The sequence below is a fragment of the Stegodyphus dumicola genome, chromosome 11 (genome assembly GCF_044657685.1).
Source record: "Stegodyphus dumicola isolate Sdum_Otavi_A_Nest chromosome 11, ASM4465768v1".
In the NCBI taxonomy this organism is placed as follows: Eukaryota; Metazoa; Arthropoda; class Arachnida; order Araneae; family Eresidae; genus Stegodyphus; species Stegodyphus dumicola.
In genome coordinates, this window is record NC_140778.1 from 78,266,360 (window position 1) to 78,291,770 (window position 25,411).

Genomic DNA, 25,411 nt, shown 5'->3' on the forward strand with positions numbered 1-25,411 from the left:
ACTGATATTCATCCCATTTCTTTAATCCCATCCGAAGATTTAAAGCCAATGACTTTTTCATATATTCGGAAAGAAGGAATCGCCAGGTTTTGGGACGATACTTTCCAACAATCTCGAGAGCGTTTAACATGCTGAGATAGCATTCTTGAGCTGTCCGACACAGTTTCAAATGAAAGACAACATCCATTTCATTCTCGACTTGCTTCCACCATCTCCCAGTTTGATATTTCCTTGGGTACAGCACTTCATTGTGTGGATATATTTCAGCCTCATCTTCGATCCACGTTTTCATGGTACTGGAAGGAAGGTCGTAGGGATCGCCTAAATGATGACAATTAGATAAATTGAGATGAAGATGGCTCGTGAAAACAATGAGACGATCGGCATAGGCTGGTTTGACCACCGAGTCTCCAAAATTCGGTTCGATCCAGATGAGAAGATCGCAATGCGTGCCGTCGCATTCGTAAGACGGATCTAACCCGCTGACGAACCAATCGTTGGAATCGTCGAGAAGAATATGGACCGTTTTATGATGTCGAACAAAAAGGGTTTCCAAATGATAGGATAAGAGGGAAGGATGCCTTCCTAAATTACCTAATACAACGGTCACGGGTGCGTCTTGACATTTCTTGAAAAGATCTTGAATGGAACCCATGCTGGTTGTTCCGCATACTTGATTCCCGAGACGAGTCAGAAAAGATCCCACGCTTCTTTATTTTTTTAACGCAGCTCGCATATATTCTTGATCTTTCTGGAATTCCGATTCAGGATAAGGTGGCTTTTGAAGACTGGCATTCACTTCATTATGAAATTGAAACCAGACGTGGGCAAAGTGTTCGCCTAAAAACCGTTCTTTATACGTTTTGAGTTTGGATAAGTAATGATACACACAAATCCCGCATCGGAGAGTTCGATATAAAGATTCTGTCACAAAGTCTCTCCAAAGAGTTTTCGCGAGACGAATATCCTCGTCCTGCTCGTCCTGAACTGAAAACGCTTCGGCCATCCAATGTAAAAGCCGCCAGTAATAAGGACCAAAGACCAACGTGTTGTGGTAATTGATGTGATGAAAATAATCTTCGGCTGAAAAAGGTTGTGGGGATACGGAAATGCCGATCCGGGTCATCAAGTCTCGAATCGCCTGACTTTTCCCCTGGAGTAATTCAATCACCGCTTCGTCTAAAAAGAAAATGTATTCTCTCTTCCATCGAATACGGTACAGGAGCGTTAAGACGCAGTACGTAGTCAATTTAAAGAGTTGAATCCAACTGTATTCGCCTACCCAAGCTCCAGGTCGTAGAAACGTCCGTCCCCATTTATCTTGGTTCATTAAATTGGCCATGAATAATAAATAGGTGACGACGACTTCATCTAATCGTTGTTGGGGCTCTTCTTCTCGGAAAGCGGTCGTAAAGTGGGTGACGTCGATACCCGGAGGAGGAGGTGGAGAAGAAGGGGTTTTGAAGTGTAAAGGTTCATGAATTTTATGAGCCACGAACGGTGAAACACGAGCCTGGCTTTCTTGGAGTTCGTTCGAAACGATCGGTTCATCTTCTAAATAAGTTCGTTTTAAACGTTTAAAGGTTTGAGCATCCATTCTCTTTACTTAAACCACCATTGACGACAACGGCAATACCAATCTCCCACGTCTTTATTTTGCACCAAACTGCCGAGCAATTCGCCGAAAGTTGTAAAAATCGTCAGCTTGCGAATGTATCCAAAAGCCAGAAAGAGAAAAATGAGTCCGTTCATGAGGAGGAAAAGGAGAAAGAACCAGCTTTGTGTTAAAATGAGACAAAACAGGATCACGAAGGACGTATACGCTCCAGCGACTAAAAGCGTTCTTAATGTTAAGGAATCCATTTGTTTTGTTTTCTTCTTCTTCTCTATTCTTGACCTAATGTCTCGTAATAAAGGGTCCGATGCGTAATATTCTGGTAAGCATTATAAACGGGATGGTGGATAAAGAGAAATAATAAAATCCATAAGAGGATCGATACCATATTTTTGTTTTCTTTGTTCTGAGTCAGAAGAGAAGAGATAATAATAAAGTAACTCATATTAATTAAAAAAATGGTTCGAAAGGATAAATCCAAATCTGATAAAGCGGAACGAAAATTGCTTCGAATGGAAGCAGCTCCTCCTAATCATGTAGGAGACCCAGTCGTTGACAACCCCCTTAACAATCACCCTCCAAGCAATCCATCTAACCATCCTCCTCCAATCCATGACAATCCTCCTAATAATGATAATGTAGGCAATATTCCCATGGACGTGGATGAGGAAATAATTCGTCGGCATAGGCGAGATCTCCTGAATTACGAGGAATACTACCTCGATCGAATGAAATCAGATAAACGCTATGCCAAATTGGCTGACGGAAATGAGATTTATGCTAAGAATCGACAAGGAGATGAATTTTATATGCTGGATCCCGATGGAAATATTGTGTTTGCAAAACAAATCTCTCCCATCACCGGTAAAATAACCCCTGTCTATGCCGTCGATCATCTGAACCGTTCTATTTTACCCGTCGACGCTCAAAACCGTCCCGTGTATGGATTTGATAGTGATGGGGAACCCATGTTTCCCATGGAAAACGGAAAAATGGTGTATCTGTTCTACGGAGGAAAAGAATGGTATCCGGAAAATCCTCAGACCAAAGAACAAATCTATGCTTTAGACGAGCACCATCGACCCTATTTTGCCAAAGACGAGCATCAAAAGCCTTACTATGCTCGAAAACTCGATGTCAATCAATTCCCTATCGAATATGCCCCTCTCGATTCCAACGGTCAACGGATCTATATTCCCTTAGAGAACAATAAATTCCAATACCCGTTTAATCTCGTCACAAAACGACCGCTGTTTGAACTCTCTCCGGATCAGGACGAAATGTATTTCCGAAACAATACGCTAGGCGAATATTATCCCGTCAACGAATTCAACGATGAAATTTACGCTCGAGATCGTTTGCACAATGAAATGCCGGCTAGGAACATCGATGGAACCCCTTATTACGCTAAGAGAGCGAGTGGAGACGAATACTATCCCAAGCAACTCAACGGTCTCGAAACGTATATTCGAATTGGAAATAGGGACGAACCGGCCTTAGATGCTTTAGGAGGAGGCATTTATGCGAAAGATGAAAACTTGGACGAATATTATCCGAGAATTTACCATGACGACAATGACGAATAAAGCAAAACGATTACCAAAGGATCTTCGATGGCAAAAGATGAGTATTATGCAGTCGACAATCTTGGAAATCAACGATATAGAAAGGATCGAAGGGAATTTGAAACATATATTACCACTGACGATCCCAGTCTACTGTATGCCCTAGACAAATATAAAGTTCCCCATTATGCTAAAAAACCCGTATATATCGGTGGAGAAAAAAATTTGAGGAGTATTATGGAAAAATCAATAACTTGCCCGTGTTTCTAAAATACCAGGGTCGAGAAATTTATGCCAAAGAGCATTCCGGGGCCGAGATGTATCCCAAAGATTTGTTTGGGAACGACATGATTGCTCGAGATGCCGACGGGCGGTATTATTATGCTAAAGATGAGACAGGAAATGAAAAATATCCCTTGTTGGCCGACGATACGGAACACAAGCCCGAATACATGTCTTACGCCCTCGATAAAAACGGTATTCCGTTCTATCCTATCAATTCTCAGGGTAAACCCATCTATCCTAAAAATGCTACAGGCGATGAATTTTATCAAATCCTTCACCCTTTCACTCAGCAAGTCATCTTTGGAAGAGATACCGATCAGAACCAAGTGTATGCGCGGAAAGCGGATGGAGGCGAAATTTACCCGGATAGCGGTCAATTCGCCATGACGAGGCTGAAAGAATTCTTTTATGCTCATGATAAGAACGGGGTCATTATTTACCCGGTCGATAAACACGGCAACGAACGATATTTAGTGACGGACAAAGGATCGTACGATCAATTGATGAAAGATCCGGCCGTGAAACGATACGCCAAAGATGCAGACAATAATGAAATCTATCCGGAAATTATTCATGCCGATAAGCGCATTACCCAAAAACCTTTAGGAAACCGGTACGCTCAAAATAAATTGGGTGAATATTACTGCCCGGTCGATCGATATAATAACGAGTACATTGTCCAGTTCAAGAAAGTGAGTGAGGAACAAATGTTTGCGAGTGGATACCCCATCACGTGTGATCAAATCATCATTGTTCCCAATTTAAATGACAAGCCCTGGACGCCTGCGTTTATACCAGACCCTAGAATTGAACCCGAAAATTTGATAGGCTACTTGTACCGATCGCATTCGAAACCGATGGATTATTTGACCAATTTGAGATCTAAACGCGCTTCTCGACACGGGTTCCAACCCTATAAAGTTATATATAATAACTCGGAGGGTAAAGCGGTCGAGAAAGTGGAAAGCGGTCTTCCAGGACAAGAAGATCCAGTGGAAGAGGAAGAGAAAAAGAAGAAAAGAAAGAAGAAAATATATGCCAACCCGATACAGTCTGACGAAAATAATCATCAATCCACCACCAACTGGACAAAAATCATTCTTTCTATGATAGGTATCTTGGTCATACTTGCGTTCCTAATCTGCATTAATATACTGTTTAAAAACTAAAGTCGTGAGAGAAAGAAAAATATCTGAAACAATCCATTCTTAAAAAGATTGGGATGTCTTTTCAATCCAGTCGGTTGGAAAAAAATTTTCAGAGCTGAAAAAAAAAAAAAAAAAAAAAAAACTTTTTGATAATTTTTATCATGTCTTCTAGACATGATAAAAATTAACTATCTACTCTTTTTGTCTAGGAATGATGTCTCACCCTTTCGAAAATTAGACCATGACTCACCCTTTCTAAAAATAAAATTCCAAGAAATAAATGAGTCATGGTGTATTTTTAGAAACATAGTGACACATCATTGAAAACAAAAGGGGATAGTTAATTTTTATCATGTCTAGAAGACATGATAAAAATTAACAAAAAGTTTTTTTTTTTTTTTTTTTTTTTTTTTTTTTTTTTTTTTTAGCTTTGAGAAATTTTTTCCAGCCGACTGGATTCACAAGTCATCATTTTTTTAGGAATGAACTCTTTGTTATCTATTTAAGCATTTCGAGTTTCGCTTCAAATGTGTACGTGCTCTTGAAGAGGGACCCACCTAGATCCTAGTTGACTCATTCATGGGGAAGGAAAAAAAAAGTATTCTATAACGTGTTGGATAATGTTGGAGGTAAGTCTGTTTCTTTTTCATTTTTTTCTAAAGATTTATGAATGACAAACGGAAAGGTTTCTTTCTTGTACTCTTGAAGGCGATGAAAATAAAACAAAGCTTCTTGGAAAGCACAATATTTGGTCCGACCTATATGTTTCGGACAAAACGATGAATATTCATAGTTCATTGGTATGGGCGCGGTATGAAACGCCTCCTTGTTCTTGGAGACGAAATTGAAATAAATAGGACGGGCCAGTATCTGGTACAAAACATTAATTTTCCAATAATGAGGGCAGTAAATGTTTTTATATCCTGCCGTTAGAGCTACGAGAAACGGTTTTAATTGATCGTACGGCAAATGACCCTCATTCCATGAAAAGCCATGCGTTATATCCGCTAACGGTAAATGAACACTCGATACACTTTGTTTGGCGGAATAGGATAATTCAGACCACGGTATGGGTGGTTCCACGTAGATAATGCCTTGGGAACGATCATGGGTGATATAAGCCACTTCTTTAATAATATAGTCGGAAAAGTCATCATTATAAGAAAGATTAAGTTCTTTGGCGAGAGGATCACCATTCAATTCGAAACCTTCGAAATTGAGAACGATATAGGATTCCATGTTTTATTTTTATCGGTCATCTTGTTTCAGGAGAACATTCAATCTAAAATCCTCTACGGTTATCACATGAAAATCTCTCAATTTGCCTTTTAGATAGGTGGCTCCAACTAAGTGGATGGATTGAGTTCCATATTTTTTCTTTAATTGTTGGAAACAAATCCGCTCTGATACTTGTACTGCAATAGGTCCTAGACGTATCTTATCCTTGCGAGTGAACAGAGTTATATATTCTATACCCACTCGATGTTGACGAAACTTTTGTAGAAATTGTATTAAGGACCAAGATTGAAGACCCAAGGTCGATTTTAAATCTCTTTCCAAATTAAACGTGGCAGTATGGGAAATAAGAACAATATATCGAAAGGAGGGACCTATTTGTCGATTGAACCGTTCGGTGATTCGCCATGGAAGAAAGGTTGAATGATTCATTTTTTTTTTCAATTTAATTTAATTTTTTTTTCTTCTTCTTCGGTTCGAAGGATTAAACAAGCATGGCAGAGTATTACGATATTTCTGTTTTGAAAACTATTCAATTACCGATTGATCGACTCATCCGATTCGTGATTGGGCAAAATCCTCAACTTGAAAACTATCAAGCGACGTACCGGTTTCTGAATTTATTTTTTGAGATTACGCCTCGACTCGTTCGAGATTTTCAATCACAGGCCGTTGCTCATATCCGTCACGTGTTAGATAATATGTCGCAATATGGACACCTATATCTTTTAATCGATCAGCAGCCCCTGTTTAATTCCCTGGAATGGAATGATGAAGAATTTATTTTATCGAATGAAGAAATCTTAGACCCTATTCGCAAAATGGCCAGTCAGTTTTTTCCTAAAGATTCTGCTCATTACCATGTCACGTGCATCTATCTCTTATATTTTTACGCACTACTCGCGAATCCGAAATATACTTGGATCACAATGGATTATTTAATGCACGGCAATAAATATCATCAATATTTATTAGCTAAACATGCTCATGAAGAAAAGTAAAAATAAAATCATTAGACGAAAAATTTATTTTTGAAAAGATAAAGCAATATAATGGAATTTTATCCGAATCGATATGGTAGCGAATATTACAAATATCGAAAAAAAGATCCAGTCTTTGTGAAAAGTGAATATGGTCATGAAAGGTATGCCATTCACTCCCAAAAGGGGGAAATCTATCCCGACAAAGGTGATCCTTTCGCTAAAACTCGAGACGGCCTTCCATATTATGCCAAAGATCGGAAAGGAAATGAAAAATATCCTCTACAACGTAAAAAATCCCTCGTTATTCAAATTCAAAACGAATTCGTTCTGGCCAAATACGCGGACGGAAAAGAACGATACCCGGTGGATTTTAGAGGGAACGAATATTATTTAGTGTAAAATGAAGAACCTTACGTCCTGAAAGATGCCCAAGGTGAAATCTACTTTGCTAAAACATGTAGTGGAAAAGTCCTCATTCCCTGGAATTATTTTGAACAGTACAAGTATCTTTTCTCAGAACATTATAAACGCACATGCGATGCTGCAGGAAACTGCGTTTATCAATCCACGGTACCCGTTGATGAAATTCTTAAAAAGTTGTTTCCATGCCTCTGTTTGTGCTTAGCTGAAATACCTACAATGGCTTTTATTCTAGCAGCTACGTTAATGTCAATACCAGGACTGTAAGAACAACATTCCTATATATAGTCAGTGAGAAGAGAAAGAATGACTCGAAGCTGGCTGAGAAAAAATTCTATTAAAAAAAAAAAATCCCCTTTTTCTTCCGAAATTGATGTCTTCAATTTTCGAAAAATTGAAGACATCAATTTTCAGACTAAAAGTTTTTTTTTTTTTTTTTTTTTTTTTTTTTTTTTTTTAATCTTTAGAATTTTTTCTCAGCTGTTAGAAATTTTTCCAACCCGGCTCGATCGACCGGACATCACCATGTTTTAAGAATGGACTCTCACTTATATATTTCAACATTGCGAGTTTCACTTCACATGATTCTGTGTTTTTGAAGAAGAAACATCTTGAAATCTGGCTTTCTTCAGTCAACTTTGGTTTTTTCCAAGTCATTACACAATGAAATGATGGGAACCTACCTCATGCATATGTAAAAAGGTTAGTAATTCTTGTCTTTTTTCAGATTTTTGATGATAACATTATCGTAATAAATAACTTGTCTTTTATGCTGAGGCAGATCAATGGGTTCATCGTCCACTTTTAAATGTTTCGTGGTTGAGTGTTCTCCCTCTTCGTCGTCATGCTTTCGTTTGAGAGACGAATTCAATTCGGCATTTTCAAACTGAAGGGGTTCTACTATATCCAAAGAAGAGGAAATATTATTTTCGGCTGAAAAGGAACTGAAATCCATTTCGGTCCGTTTCAAATGTCCAAATTCATCATTGAAACGCATAATGAGTTCCGTTTCGTGGATGGAGGTGTCGCGCATCGTTTTCAAAAATTGTCGAATGGCCGATTTCAGTTCGTTAAAGGTCGTAACAGAACCGGGAATGATTTGTACATCGGCATACTGTTTGAATTGTGTAAAAATATCGGTCGAAGATAGAAATTCTTTTTTGAATTCTACTAATATTTCAGGTTCGGAACGGTAACGGATCATGCCGTCCTCCATGTTAATATTGTGGGCCAGATGCAGATAAATCATTAAAAAGAAACCTTTATAGGAATCTTCGACGATAGAATCTTTGGTTTCGAGTAAATATTGATCCTGCATCACTTGTTCTGAGGTGAGGGATGGAGCATTTTTCGTAAACACGGCGTCAAAAGGAATTGCTACCACGCGATCATTAAACGCCTCTGTGGCCGTACACACTGGGAACGTATTGGTAGAAGCCATGAGTTTGGCACTGGGAATCGCTCCTACATTTTGCTCGTATAAATTCCGAAAACTGGTGGTCGAATTACCCGTGATTTCTTTCACGAGGTTTTCGTTTAATTTTCCCGACATTTCTTCAACAGTCACTACCCGACAACAAAATAACGAAGAGGCCAGTTCGGGTTGGGCTGATAGTCCTTGACCACTCGTCGTTTGTAAATTGACGGCTCGAATACCATGATTATAGCCTCCAAAGACCTTCGAAATCATTTGAAAGAATTTACTTTTTCCATTGCGCGTGTTGCCTTTCAAAATAAAAAATTTGCGACCGTAATTGGTCGCAATGAGAAGACTGGCCAGGACATCTAAAAGGTACATGAACAGATCGTATTCGAAACACGTATATTTACACATGTGCACATAAAAATGAAGCATGCTTTGAATGAGCGGGTTGGTTTCTAGTTTGTCATGAAACTCGCGCACTTTTTCCCGCAGCGTATCCAGTAAATCGTCCGTGAGGTCGAGAAAACAGCTTTTCAGGTATTGTAGAAAAAATTTCCGGTCGGTTAATAAACGATAGATGGCTATCAAATCCGGATCGTGACGAAATTGCATCAACTCGTGTCGACTAAAATTGATGCCCAGACGTCGATCCGATAGGTAAAATTCCGGAACCGTCCCTCCTACATGACCCGTCAAGAGATTCAGAACCCCATCGTGGGTTCGAATATGCCATTTATGTCGATCCATTTGAATGATTTTACGATCAATGTTGGTTCGACTCAGAATGGACGAGACCACATAATTAATGTTGACCTGTTTCATAATGTCTGTGAAAGGACACATGTTTTTAGTTTTATCGGCAAACTGATTCCGAGCATAGGCCTGAATGGAGGACCAGATGGCATTCATCAGGTTTAGAATTTCTATCTGGTGGGGCACTTCTTGCCAGTACTCGTGGATATTATTCCACATATAGCGTTGAGGTTTCTTACAGGAATTGTGCATGGTAATGACGAGAATCGGAAAATATCGCTCTTGAATTCGATGAATTTGTTCCACGAGCTGATCTCCAGACACCGAATATAAAATAACGCCTTTCATGGTTTTGATAATAGCTTCCAGTTTATCTTTAAATTTGTAAATTTTAGGATTGAGATTCGAACCACAAAAGAGGATCGTGTCGAGAGTAAAATCTTGGGAAATGATATCTATAATTTTACTGTTGATTTTTTCTACAGAATCTATGAGTTCGTGAGATTCTAATATCGTACGCAAATGGGATGCGAGTGTATGGGAGGACATTCGTAAATGTTGACACAAGGCAGAAAAGACAGGTAAAAAATAGTAACCTTGATTGTACTGCATAATCGTACGAAGGGGATTGGGATCGGAATGCAAACTAGGATTGTCTAACTTGAGAGCTTGATTCACCGTCTGGAATACATCGTTTTCGATGACGATAGAATTTTGACTTTCCCGGTACCATCGTTTTAGAGCCCGGTTATTCGATTCAAAGTCTGAAATCACAAACCCGTTAAACTTGAAAAAGTAAAACGTTTTTAACCAATGATGACCTTCGGTTCCAAAATCCTTCCCGTTGTAAATATACATCGGGGTTTTTAGTTTATACACAAATGTAGCCACTTTTTCATCGTCGGGTCCAGCTTCCTCATCTTTGCTAATAAGCGTGGGATACGATACTCGATACAAAGGATTGTACAGTGTCACCACAGGCATCATATATTCATAAAGTTGTTTTTGAATATCCATTGGCTGGAGGTGGAGCAGTTTACGAAAAAAGGAATTGGTATTATCCTTGCGACGTTTAAATTTTGATTGAATGCCTAACAATCGCATGCTGAAAGCATTGGGATTGGTCAAATCTAAACGCCAGGTGGTTTGTTCGTCTACGTAAATAATCAGCATGGGTTCGTATTTATTCGTATAGGGCTTGGAGGAATTCACAAGCGTCGCATTCGCTAAAATGTCCAACTGGAAAATAAATTCAGATGTTTCGAGATGGAACCGGGGTTGAAGTTGGCTGCAGAATTGAATATAATCATCATGAGCGATCGAGATTTCCGGCAAATGGACATGAATACCACCTCCTGGACGAACAGCCACAATAAAAGTAAAATGCTTAAGGGATAAAAAGTAAAATTTTAAGGTTGAGAGAATAACAGAATCTACATAATCGTAGAGCATAGATGAAGGAAGGGATGCATCGCATTCGGTTTTAATATCAATATCTAGGATAAGGGAATGATGGGTCGTCGAGCAAAGATCCATCGTTAAAAAAAGATTTTCGGCAGACGTTCGAGTATAAAATCGAGAAAATTGTGCGTAGTCTTTTCGGTTACAGTAAAAGATTCCTCCCGACATCTGGTAGAAAATGTAAGCATCGTTGGGCGCATCTCCAACCGAATTAATCCTTGTTAAATAATGGAGGCTCTGCGACATGATTATATATCTTTAACTTGATTAATATTTCTTAAAAAAATACAAGCAATGCTTTGTAAGTAAATATCCTATAAAATCTCCACGTGCTCCTCTAAAGAATAAATAAACTGAGCACTTTTACCTTCATAAAGTCTGTTCCTATATACTGTTGAATTCACGGCACAGAATGATTTAGAGTGAAATTCGTTTCGCACATCTTAAATAGATAAACCAGAGTTCTTTCTAGCCAGAACTCAGAAAAAAATTCTAAAGTAGATATTAAAAAAAAAAAAAAAAAAAAAAAAAAAACTTTTTGTTAATTTTTATCATGTCTTTAGACATGATAAAAATTAACTACCTTCCCCTTTTGTCTGGGAATGTTGTCTCACACTTTCGGAAAATAGAACATGACTCATCCTTTCTAAAAATAGAACTCCAATAAAAGAATGGGTCAAGGTATATTTTTTAGAGAGTGAGACATCCTTCCCTGACAAAAAGAGGGGACAGTTAATTTTTATCATGTCTAAAAGACATAATAAAAATTAACAAAAAGTTTCTTTTTTTTTTTTTTTTTTTTTTTTTTTTTTTTTTTTTTTTAATATACATTTCCGATTATCTGGGAAATTTTTCCCAGCCAGCTTTTACTTTTCTAGACATAAACGTCCTTGTTTATGTCCTTGAATGACGTCATCTCTCATGTATATATAAAGCGTGTAAGTTGGCTCTGTTGACTTATTCCTTTCGAGGAAGAAGGCGAGATAAAGTAAGCTCTGTCATGGATAATGAAAAGTATTACAATGTTTCGGATTATGTGGAAGCGTATGGAAATGTTTATAGACAATATTATTTTATAGCTGTTCGTTTCAAACTACCCATCTTCCATGTCGATACTTTGAAACATTTTAGCCCGGGTCTCGTTCGAGCACCTTGCATTCTCGTGGTCAGTGAAAATCGACTCATTTTCCAAGGAGAAAATTTAGACAAAGACTATCCGTTTCCTCATGGGTCTTTAGTCTTTTGCGTGCATGGAACAAAAGAGGATCCTCGTTGGATTAACGTCTCTAGAGATACGACCGATCAGTTTTTACAAAGTTTATTTCCCTCTCGAGATTTTATCAAGGTCTCCTATGAAAATAATACCTTATTTGTTTGTTCGACCATCAATCCGTTTTCCTTGTTCTGGAAAGTACTTCCTCGCAATATGGCTTTTCGCGCCTTAAGCGATCTGATGATGACCTACATAAAAAGAGAACCTTTCCAGTTAGAGCATTGCATGCGCCTCCGATTTTTCAAACGAAATACGCACGTCTGGGAATCGTGGTCCAACTGGTATCACTATTTACATCCCATGCTCATCCTCCACTTCATACATTTAACGGGACAAGCTGCGAGTGCTCAATTGGCTGCCAAACTTCATAAATTGTGGAAACGCTCCCTTCCACCTTACCTGCATACGGATTCTATTCCATCGGACTTTTATACTTGTGAAATTACTTTTGACGACAGGAAATTAACCGGTGTTTGGTTTGTCGTTTTGAATATGTCTTTAGTGATGTATGTTTCGCCCATGATTGCGTCATTCCATCATGAAACGTTCCTCGACGTGAATCGTGAACAATGTAATTATTGGCTACCGTTTTACCGAAATAATGAATTATGGACCCGAGAAGGATTTAAAATATACGTTTCCCACTTTAGAAAGAATCGTCGCTACTTGAAAGAAGTCATGATTTGGTTATCGTCCCGCTCCGAAGAAAAATATCAATATATGTTGCTCGATTTGAACAAAGTAGCCTACCTTTTAATGATTTAAAAAAAGCAAAAAGAAAAGAATGTTACGAGAACTGGTTCGATGTCTTATTCAATACCAGTCCGACCCCACTTTTATATCTTTAAATGTCGTTGATGGTCTCAAACAAAATCTTCGAGACGACGTGATCGATGCTTTTCTCCTGAGTCGACCTTTACTCCATCTCTATCCTCAACTGTATAAAAAGAGTTCGAGCATCATCGATTTCTTGTTTCGCATTTCGGGCATGCATTTGGAAGAGATTGTTCCGATGGAATCACAGGACCTGGAAAACAAAATCGCTTCTTTGGAAACTCAATTGGAGGCAGATCGGAAAGCTTTTGAGAAACAAATCGAGACGCTCCAACAAGAGCACACGAACGAAATGCGTTATTTTCTAGCGGAAAAAGAACAATATGTGAATACCGCTCGATTCGGAAAAGAGCATTCAGTCGTGGATTTGCAACGACAATTGGAACGCCTTACATGGGAGAAAGAAACCCTGCAGACTGAGTTGGAGCAGCTGAAACGGAATCACGAAACCTTACAAACTCAGTGGGAGCAATTGAAACGAGATCACGAAACCTTACAGACACAAATTCGAACGCATGAGTCTGAAAAAATACAATGGCAGAGGCAAATAGTAGAACAACAACAACAACAACAACAATTGAATAATAATAATTATAATAATAATAATAATAATATCGAGTTTCCAAACCGTTTGATGAACGAATGGCAAATGCTCCACCAACGCTACGAAACGGGACTTGAAGAATGGATGCAACGAACGGAAAGTTTAATCCGCCCTTTGCAAATGGCTTTACAAGAAACGATCGAGCAACTGAAACTTCCTCCTTCTTCTACGACTACGGTCATTGAAACTTTACCGCTCGAATCGCCTCCTTCTCAGCAGCTCATGATCGAGTCGTCGCGATCTAAATTAGAGCAATTACAAGAAACCCTCGACCAGTTTTTAACATCATATCAATCGGAACAAAAACAGCACGTCCAGCAATTGAACGAGGAACTGAAAGGACAATTGACCCTTTGTCAAAACGAAAAACGGATATTGGAAAAGCAGTTGGAGCAGGGTCAGAAAGAACGAACCAACCTCCTGCAAAAATGGAAAATCGAGTCCGAAACACATTTCCAGGAAGGGTTCTTATTCAACGCGTTCTTGACACGCTGCAAAAGAAAAATCCTCATATCGAGACGATTCTTCGAGACGAAATGGCTAAACAAATGAGGGAGTTCCACGAAACGCAGTTTATGACGTTTTTACAGACGATCCTTCCCCCCTCATTTTGGAAACCTTTAGGTGCGAACCAAGATTGGAAAACGTTTTTCTTCCAGCAAATTCAAACGTATATCCAGTATTTACAAAATTGGCAAACCCAGCTTTTGAACCAATTAACACTTCTCGGGAATGCTTTAAATCAATCGCTAACGCCCGACAATTTAGCTCATTCCATTCTTCACAGTCTCCCTTCTTCCTCTAAAAGCATGATGGAAGACACGACCCTCTTGCAACGATTGCACGATCTTCAACAATCGATTGAGAACCAGAACGAAGCGAAGGAGGTCCTACAACAAATCCAAGCTCAACTCCATCGGGATCGTAGCCAAGAACATAAAAAATTACAGCAAAGTCTAGAACATGAAAAACGGCAACGCGTCGCTTTGGAAAAGAAACTGGAGGTCCTGAAAACGAATTTGGTAACTCTGATACGGAGTAAATGGAATGCGTATTTTGGGGCCACGGATTACGATCACATTCTCTCGGAACTCGAAAAAGTATTCCATTTCAAAGAAAATCTAGAGAGGACCCTCGAAACGCAATTGGCGCAACTGAAAGGTCATTTTCCCGAAATACCGGTCGTTCAATTCGATAATTTGACGTCGAGCATGATCGAATGGGCTCGACAGGTCGAGAATCACAACGATTGTGAAGTCGAGCTCCGTAAAACCAAAGAACAACTTTTCGAATTGAAACAGAAACTCGATCAAGTCGAAAGTAATTATACGAAATGTAACGAGTACCTCCTCTACGCCAAAACGAAATTGACCACGTTCCTAAAAACGATCCTTCAGAATGACCCTAGTGATCAAAGAGAAGATTGGCCGCAAGCCGTTGTCCATCAACTCCAAAACGTGATTCACGAGCATCGACAATTTCAAGATCTCGTTTATAAACAAATTGTCACGCTTCGAGCCCAGTTTCCGAACATACCGGATCCCATTGAAGAATTGGCGAATTCGGTGATTTTATATTTCGAGCAGGAACGAGACCTATATCGACGGCAGTTGGAGGAACGTCCTCACATCACCGAAGTGAAAGAACCCACTACTGTACCGGCCATTACGTATCCTACGGATCAAGTGGAGGAATTACAGCGGGAAGTGAAAGATTTACAAAACCAACTGGAAGTGTCTCGGTCTCGAAACGAAACTTTAGAAAACCAACTGGCTAAAGCTCTCGTAGCTCCGCAGGATGTAGAAATGTCCGATACTTCGAAATATAAACGAAAGCACGTGTATCGACGGTCGACGAAGACTATGTAAGAGGTCTTTTATTGGATTTACAAGAGGCCAAACACGCTTTGGATCGATGTCTGGACGAAAAAGCCCACTTGCAAAAGGAATTGGAACACATTAAAACCGAACCAACCCCTTCTCCCTCCGTATCGTCCGATTTCAAAATGCTCAGCGACCTGTTTTATCAATTATACGTGTCCTATTTTCGATTACGATTTGATGTCGTGTACGGAAAAACCGTTTTTTCGTCGGAGGAATATATTAGATCCGTGCTGAATAAATTGGATTTCGTGGATCGAAGCATTCGATCCAATATGACTGTGAAAGAATGGACCGATGTTTTATTGCAATACATCAAATGGGACGTACAAACTCTGACAGGAGGGTTAGATTGGCAGGGGTCGCATACAGCCTACATTAAAGATGAATTCTTAACCTATTGCATGAATCAAACGATTGAAATCATTGACCGGTACGCGAAAGAATTGAGGAAACAGACCGAGATGTTTAGAAGTCCATAAAATAATAATAAAGGGGAACTATGGAATATTCAGAGTTAATCGATCGTATTCTTGCGCACCCGATTTTAAAAGCGGGGATTGACGAAATCGTTGAAAATAACCCGAGAACGTTAAACCTCGTGAGCCGAGAATGGAAAAATATATTAGCCAACAATCCTCAGTTTCAAGATTTTCAAGCTAAAGCGATCCCGTTCCAGCATCCCGTAGAAAAAGGTTATATTCAGATTGAAAATATTAAAGATTTCAATCATCATTATAATATTCTCGTAGCGGGGTATTGGGTTCTCTGCGCTACTAATTATAAGAGGAATCTGAATGCCCATTCTTTCATATGTAAACTCTGTCCTCCTCTGGTGGACATTACCAAAGCCGTGGCTGCCGATCATTCCCAAATGCTGATTTCAGAACAATGTCGGTTCTTCATTGAAAAATGTAGACCTTCTCTCTAAAAAGCGTGTCGGCAAATGAGTCAACGAAATGATCTGAATTCTCAGATGTCTCAAAATCAATGGTGTTTACGCAAAACCAAAGTGTTTGATGGAACGACCCTTTTAAACGTGTTTCAAGAAACCCTGGACCAAGAATTTGTGAATAACGATATGTTTATTGGTATTTTAAATATTAAAATTAATTCGCGGTACTTTTACGAAACGGACGCTTTGTATTGTAGAGTAGGAGGCATTTGTAGAGATATGATTCTCTTTCAAGAAGATGCTCTGAATATGATCGAAAAACCCGTGTTTCAGTTAAATATTTTAGAACCTTCTTCGAGAAATATTATTAACGAAACCATTTCCACTACCTTCGATAAAGAGAAAATCAAAACTGAAAAGGTGGATCCAGACCAGGTTCCCATCAAAAGCAAGATCAATCCAGATCTGTGCAAACCATTCAAGAAAGAGAAGCCTAAGAAGAAGGCTGAGGATGTAAAAGGCAATGAGGATCCAGTCTATTTAGGTGAGGTTTCTGCCAGTTCTATGAAGAACAAGTTTAGTAAATTTGCGTATAAACCGTACGCTCTCAGGTCTCGTCGTGATCTGGATGATCTGGATTAGAAGTTTAAAAAAAAAAAAAAAACTTTTTGTTAATTTTTATCATGTCTTTAGACATGATAAAAATTAACTACCCTCCCCTTTTTGTCTGGGAATGTTGTCTCACTCTTTCGAAAAATAAACCGTGACTCATTTTTGGAATAATTGCCATTAGAAAGGATGAGTTGTAGTCTATTTTTAGAAAGTGTGAGACAACATTCCCAGACAAAAAGGGAAGGGGGTTGTTAATTTTTATCATGTCTTTAGACATGATAAAAATTAACAAAAAGTTTTTTTTTTTTTTTTTTTTTTTTTTTTTTTTATAGATCTCAAAAATTTTTTCCAGCCGACTCGATCAACAAGACCATCATTTTTTTTCAAGAATGTGTTCTCACTTATCTATTTAAGCCATTCAAGTTTCATTTCAGATCGTTTAATGCTGTGGTTTGTGTACAAGCTTCTACATGATGAAAACAGATTCTGTGTCAAGGTATATTACCATTTTGTTTTTTTTTTCCTTTTTACATAATAGAAATTTTTCTGTACTGACTTTTTAACCCCCCCCCAACCAAATCAATTTATTTCTCCAAACCTTTTCGCATTTAGCAAGTTAGGAACCGCGTATCAGAAAACTGCATGGCATTTTTTATAATGAGATTATCGGGCAAATCCTTTCTCGTCAATTGTTTATTTAAAGCCGTTTCTTTGGGATACGTAATGCATTTGGATTGATAGAGATACGAAGATCCTGTTTCTTCTCCCATCACAACAATCGGTTCAGGGTGACAAATATCTTCTAACGTATAAAACCCAACCCCTTTCTTGTACGCGACATTCGAAATGACGGTTTCGGGAACGAGGTCTAAATTGGGTAGTTTATGAAAATCGAATAAACAATGCGCCAGCAGGAAATTGTAAAAAGGAGAGAATTCCGTTTTAGGGTCGACAAAGAGACCTCCATTCGCCATGTCGCATACCTTTATCTTGTCGAAGAGCGTCGCTACATTTGAATTATTAATATAGTGGTATAAACCGCAAAGACGTTGCTGAAGCGTGCTCTTGAAATGAACCATCATTTCTTCTTGCATCTTCGTGGTATTGTTCACGCCTAAACCAATTTCGTTCGTGTTGCCAACACTTAAAGTCCGTAGCAGTTCGTAATGGAAACGCCGATCAAACCCATCCATGGCGTTATTGCGTTTCAAGTCGGTCAGATCTTGAGAATACAGGTGGTTGATATAGTGCTCGATGCACGGGTTGAGTTTAAATGTGAGATCGTCCAACTGGACGTCGTGTAAATCGGGTCGGAAATGTTTATCCAGGAACTCGCGTGTCGGTAAAATGACAGTATTTTTCGGAGACAAGAAATTTTCCTTCACAATCAGGAAAGGTCCAACGACCTTGGTATGCGATTCCGATTCCATTCGATGATAATAAATTTTCAATCCATAAGGATTTCGAAGATGGTTCAGGCAGAGAATATTCCGAAACGCCGAAATATTGTCCGACCCACAAGGAATTTTTCGATTACTAAAAATACAATTGGATTCGTTCATTGTCTTGGTTTCTGAAAATCCGGCAAGGGTCAAGAGACATGCGATTTTTTAACAAGTCTGGAGGCAAAGTCGCTAAACAATTTAAACAATTCGACATTCCTGTCAAACGAGCAGGGGAGGTCGCTAAAGTCGTCGCGAAGAATAAACCCCTTCAAAAAGCTTTTGATAAAGTGTTTAGTAAGAAAGCTCTTCTGACCGCAGGAGGGGTGACGGCCATCGCGCTCGGTTCTCAATATGTCAACCAATACATTCGGGACAATTCGGGCTGTTTTCTCTACAACGGAGGGGACATGGTTTGTAAACTTAAAGAATTGAGTTGTTGTCAACCCGAACCTGTTCACGGGATCGAATCGTGCACGGGATTTCCTATTCAGCAATGGAATGCGTGTGAAGGGTACGACAACGAGAAAGAGGATACGTGTTGTCGATTATGTGATTGTCAATATCACGATTGTACACCGACGCAAGAATTGAAATGCCGTCGACCCACGATCGGAGAAGCTTTAACGCATTTCAGTCAAGACGTGACAGGTTCCATCACGAGTGGTATTTTAGATGTTTTAGGTAATATACCGTACCTAAAACCAATCTTGTTGGGAATCGTTCTTGTCATCATCGGCCTTATTATTTGGAAATTCGTATAAGAAAAGATGGATATCGTTACACTTCAATCCTTAAAGACTCCTATCGATCACCTTCTTCATCATAAATATCGTCCTCGACTGAATACCGTGGTACCTCAATATATCAAATTTCATAAATTTCCGCCCTTCACGAGCCTCGTCACGCTCGAACTGGTGCGCGATCCAGAAGTACGGGAAGCGGTGCGAGACTATATTCAAACGCTGTTTCGAGAAAAAGAGAAATACGGCTATTTGTATTTTTTGAGTGAACAAAACCTCGTACTTCCATTTACAATTCAATGGAATACAGAATTGGTCGTGGATCCACTGAACGTTTTTACTATCATTACGGAAATAGATCAGATAGCCGACCAGTTCGCTCAACGGGGAGATATGACGTACGAAATAACTCGCGTTGAAATACTCTATTTTTTAGTGTTGATTGTGAATATTCAACTCAATTGGATCACGGTCGATTATTTGCTACGACGTAATCAGATGTATGATTACTTGATTGCTGCTCCTAATCGAATCTTGACCAATTCCGAAATGGAAAAGAATACAATATGATCTCCAAGTTACGAAATGCTTCTTCTTCAACCCTCCTGAGCGATCTGAAGTAAAACTTGAAATGTTTAAATAGATAAGCGAGAGCCCATTCTAGAAAGAATTTTGAGATGTCTTGCCAATCGAGTCGGCTAGGAAAAATTTCTGTAGATGAAAAAAAAAAAAAAAAAAAAAACTTTTTGTTAATTTTTATCATGTCTTAAGACATGATAAAAATTAACTCTCTCTTCTTTTTGTCTGGGAAGGATGTCTCACCGTTTGAAAAAACAAACCATAACTCATCCTTTTTCATGGCAATCATTGCAAGAATGAGTCACGGTTTGTTTTTCGAAACGGTGAGACATCCTTCCCAGCCAAAAAGAAGAGAGAGTTAATTTTTATCATGTCTTAAAGACATGATAAAAATTAACAAAAAGTTTTTTTTTTTTTTTTTTTTTTTTTTAAGCTCTCAGAAATTTTTTCCAGCCGACTCGATTCACAAGACATTTCAAGATGACGTCATCGTTTCAAGAATTGTGTATATCAATGGATAACTTTCGCACTTCTTGTGAGTTGAGTTCCTAGCTGAGCTAAGGGAATCACCATTTCTCAATCTACAGATATTTGTTTCGTTTTTTTTTCTCTTTACAACAGAACACATGGAGAGGAAACTGGTCGTTCCATAAATTCAATTCCGGACAATATCGAGAAATTTTCGAGCTTCCCGACTTAGGCGAATGACGATCGGGGACGATGAATTTCTTGGTACAATGATACCTTCTTCTTCTTCGGTTTCGACCGTTTCGGCCGAAAAGCATATTTTATGTCGAGCCAAAGTTAGAGCCAATTGAAAGAGTTTCAGATTGCCGTACCTGATTTCTGGATCCGTGGAACGATTCTGATGATAAAATTCCAGCCATGATTGAACCAGGTAAGGTAGATGAGCATAGGGTTTAGCAAGTGGAACTGGTTTTTCTTCTTCGATTTTGGTCAGACACCATAAATCATGAGGAATGGAAGCATATCGAACTCGGTGAAGCGCATGCTGACAATCGTATTCGTAACTCTCGAGAAACGTCAATTCGCTCACATCTGTGACGGGATGGAACAGACACGCTGTGTTTCTATTAGCAGGTTGTTTCGGATGAGATTCGAGCATGACATAACTTAAACATAAGAAAGCCTTTTTGTATTCAAACCCGATGATCGTCGAACAGAGTACGACCGGTTGAAGTGGATACGTGGTTTCTGGTTCGTAAAGAATAGGAATCCAGTGCACGGTCGTGGGAATGGCTTGATATTCCATGTACCGCTGATACGGTGATCGAACATATAAAATCGTTTCCGGTTCAGAACCGTTGACGACGAGTCCAATGCATTTCCCGTTAGGATTCGATCGAGTAGCATTTTCGAACCCGATTTGATACGGGTATTCGATCAAGAGTCCGACCTTCTCAAGCGAATTTCTCTGATCGTACGTATTCAAAATATCTTGGACAATATATTGAGGATGGTGCTGATACGTCCATTGTTTTTGAATGAGCGCCGTACTCTTATTGTACTCAATGGGAAACGGGATGGGTTTCTCAGGATTCACGGACGGTAAAAATTCAATAAAGGAAGACGGAAAAGCCGTTCGCGTTTTCAGAGGATCGTAATAAACGTCCGGTCGATCTTTCCATTCGTTGATGAAATTATGGACGAGGTCATTCTCGTGATGGACCTGGTTGGACAAAAAACAAAGACGATACCTTTTCCCTCCGTCATCTTCTGGTAAATGTAATCTGGGCCCGCTATCATCATCAAAGTAATGTCCTCCTGGATACGGTATATCCCATTCGTCTAAATATAGAATTGTATGATTATTTTGGGAGCGGTACACGTTTTCGAACACGGGATTTTGTAAATACCGTTCGATCGTTTTAGGATCTTTCACAAAAAATGGTGTGGCGAAAAGTTTGAAAAGATTGTGGGAGGATTCCGATGAATTCGGGATCGTGGGGAAAATGACCCGTTCGTTTTCTAAAAGAAGGATCCATGATGCATTGCGTTGAAGAAAAACGGTACACGACAAGTCCGACATTTTACAATAGGCGGCTAGGGCGAGAACGAGTGGTTTCTGACTCGAGACGACTTTATCGAAATGAACGAGTTTTCGAATCACAGAAGGTTGAAGCCGCATATGAGCTAAGGGAAAAAAAATCGTATCTTGAATCACATTGAATCCTCCTAAATGCAAGCCATGAAATTGGCTGTAAAGTGTAGCGTATTTATGAATATTCATTATCCTTTGTTTTTGAGAGGGTCGGATTAAAAAAAGAAGAAAATAGACATCTGAGAAAGTATCCGCAAGTGGAAAAGCTTACGATGAGCCGATTTTATAGTTGGCGTAGTATCCGAACTGACATTCGTTAAGGGGTCTAATAAAATCTAAAATCCATGGCTAGAGAATAGATGGGGAAAATCTTTTATGCTTCTGATAAAAACCGCTCGTTGTAAATCCAGAATCCATTGGTTAGAACAGATGCGGGAAATGTATTTGGAATTCTAATAAACAGACCAAACTGCCTTGAGTATCTGCAAGTAAAAAATCTTACTCTGAGTCAATTTTATAGTTGAAGTAGAATCTTGGATCCATTAAGGATATTGATAGAACTTGTATGTAATTAGAGAGAAAAGAATGAACAAGATAAAATGAGTTATGAATCATTTCTCCGATCCGTTTTCGGATCTAATTATAAGACATTTATGCCTTTTATTCATACTATTCAGCTTTACTGTTTATTTGTCATTACATTAGTAATTTGTCTGACCATCTACATGATTTATGAAACACAGCAAGATAAATATTAGGAAAACTATGTTCCCCCTTCATGGTATTTGTTTTTCAGACATATATATTATGGATTAAGTTATTTGTTTATCAATAGCGTCAGATCCTGGCACCCATTCAAAAAATCATTAATAATAATTTAATATCATTAATAAAATTTTGAAACCTTCTAGTATAAAACTTTTTATCAAATTTTTAGTAAAATAAAAAAGATCCTAAAATCCTTACCTTTTAAATCTAGTGTGTCCCATAGGACAAACCGGTTTGTCCTATGGGACACACTACATTTAAAAGGTAAGGATTTTAGGATCTTTGTTATTTTACGGTCAAGGAAAATTTAAAAGTTTTATGGAATCCTTATATTTTTTTTAATCAATTTACTTTTTAGGTACCAAAAAAGGATTAAATTAAAAAATATAAGACGAAGAGAAAAATAATAGATAATAATTAATAATGAAGGGTAGGTATCAAGATGGATACTGAGGAACCTACAACTTTATCTGAAAGGAAAAGAAAAAGAAAAGCATATTTGAAACATTATTAGTCACTGGAACGAGTAAAAGAAGCAAATCGATGGAGAAAACGAGAAAGGCGAAAAGATCCAAACGTTCGATTCAAAGAAAAAGAATACCAACGAATGAGACGATGGAAATGTTGGGATAACGCTCTTCCTAAACATAGACATAAGCCTGACAATACAGTATTCAAACAATGTCCGTCGATGGAGGAATGTCAAAATATTATTAAACGTATGAATATTTCGGAAGGAACACGAGCTAAATATGAATTTTATTTTAATGAATTCTATGATTGGTATCAAAAACATGGTGACGGTATAAAATATCATTATAAAAGAGCACTAGAGATATATGAAAAGTATCTGACTGAGGAAAAGAGGAAATCGTATAATAAAATAAAAAATAAAATCGTGTTTTTATACCGTTTGCTCGGTGAAAAAAGGGAGCGCTCGAAACAAATTCATATTAAAAGATGTCAAGGTCCTCTTCTTACATTAAATGATCTCAAAAAACTTAGAAAAATAGTTATAGATCGCTATGAATATGAAGAGATGGCTTTATTTATTCTTGTCATTCTTGAAACTGACTTAAAAGCAAACGAAATTTTAAAACTTCTGAACGAAACAGATCTTCGACGACATTATGCAGAAAAGAAATTGGCATCGTCCAATATATGGGATCAACGTAATCGGTTTTTATATGAATATTTGGCTTGGGTTATTGCCGGCCCACTTTTCCCTCGATCATTAGATGGTTGCTTAAGAAAATTAAAACGATTTTTTCGAAAATATTTTCCGTATCGACCCTTTAATCCTTCCTATACCATCATTAAACGTTCCATGAAAATAGCAAAATATCGTAAATATATACGAGAAGAAGCTAAAAAAGAGATGGAATCAGTAACACAAGAGTCTATTCTTTAAAAAACTTTCAAAAAATATAGGGATCATTGCTTTTATGGATTGAAAAAGATAACCAGATTGGATCTTCAAAAGCACTTCGTAATCTGAAGTAGAACTCAAAACACTTAGATAGGTTCAAAAAAAATAGGATAATCATTTCTTTCTAGTAAAACGAAAAATAATTAAGAAGGAAAAATCTCTTACCTTTATTGAAGCATTTGTCGTAACGTAGAAGCTGCGTTGAAAGATGTTACCTCTTCAGCAGTACAGACTGATCTGTAGGGAATGTCGGATTGTTTAAATAGATAAGTGAGAGTCTGGATAATTAAAAAACCATAAGGATCAAATCGATTGAATTGGTAGAAAAAAAAAATCTCTCTTTTCGTCCGAAATTGATGTCTTCAATTTTTCGAAATTGTGAGACATCATTTTCGGACGAAAAGAGGGGTAATTTCTAATTGCACCCAATGTAAGATAGAGTCACGGTTTGTTTTTTTTAAAAAAAAATTTGAGACATTTTCAGACGTACATTTTTTAATGATCCAGTTCATTACGGATCCCGATAAACCCGAGCTATAATCCTATGCACACACTGAGGTTTTCCTTGAATCATAGCCTTTACTTGTGGAAATTGACACATGCATTCATGCTGATTGAACCCCCTATAGATAAATGTACCATTTTGACAAACGTCTTTCGCCAATTCTCCACAATCCGGTCCATTGTAAAAAGCTGGATCCGTACAGTAACACGACCACTGATAGAATCCATTTTTTTCGGTAAGAATAATCATACCCCCTTTTTCAGTTTGACACGGGTAAGGATTCAGTTTGGGCATACAGAGTCCTCGAACACATTGCATTTCTTCCCCGTTTGTGCAAAAAAAATCACATGTATCCACACACCAGACTTTTTCTCGTCGACAATCTTTAAGCGGTATAGATTCGTTCATGGGGATGGAATCCGATTCTATGACAGAAGTAGGAAAGAAAAATAGAAAGAGACCAAACATCATCAAGAATATATACATTTCAGCCATCTTTTTTTTTTCTTTGGAAAAAAAACAAAAGATAAGGATATGGAAAGACGAGTTGATCAACACGAAGAACGTCGATCTTGTCGTCAAACGGCTCTTCAGTCTAAAATTAATACTTGGCGAGATGCTTGTACGGCATGCTTTAATATCATGGATGATTGGGCCACGATCGATTTTAAAAAATTCCATTTCATATTTGAACGATGGGTCTCGATTCTCAATCGTATCTTGGAAAATCCAATTCGTCGACTGGACCGTTACGAAATGTCCATGTATTATTGTGAAGAGCCAGGAGGACCCAAAGAGGTTATTCAGTTATATATTAATGAAACCGAAACCGAGGAAGGAAAAATTCCCGTCTATGTTATTTTTAATCTTTTCGAGTTTATTAAAATTCATCGCAA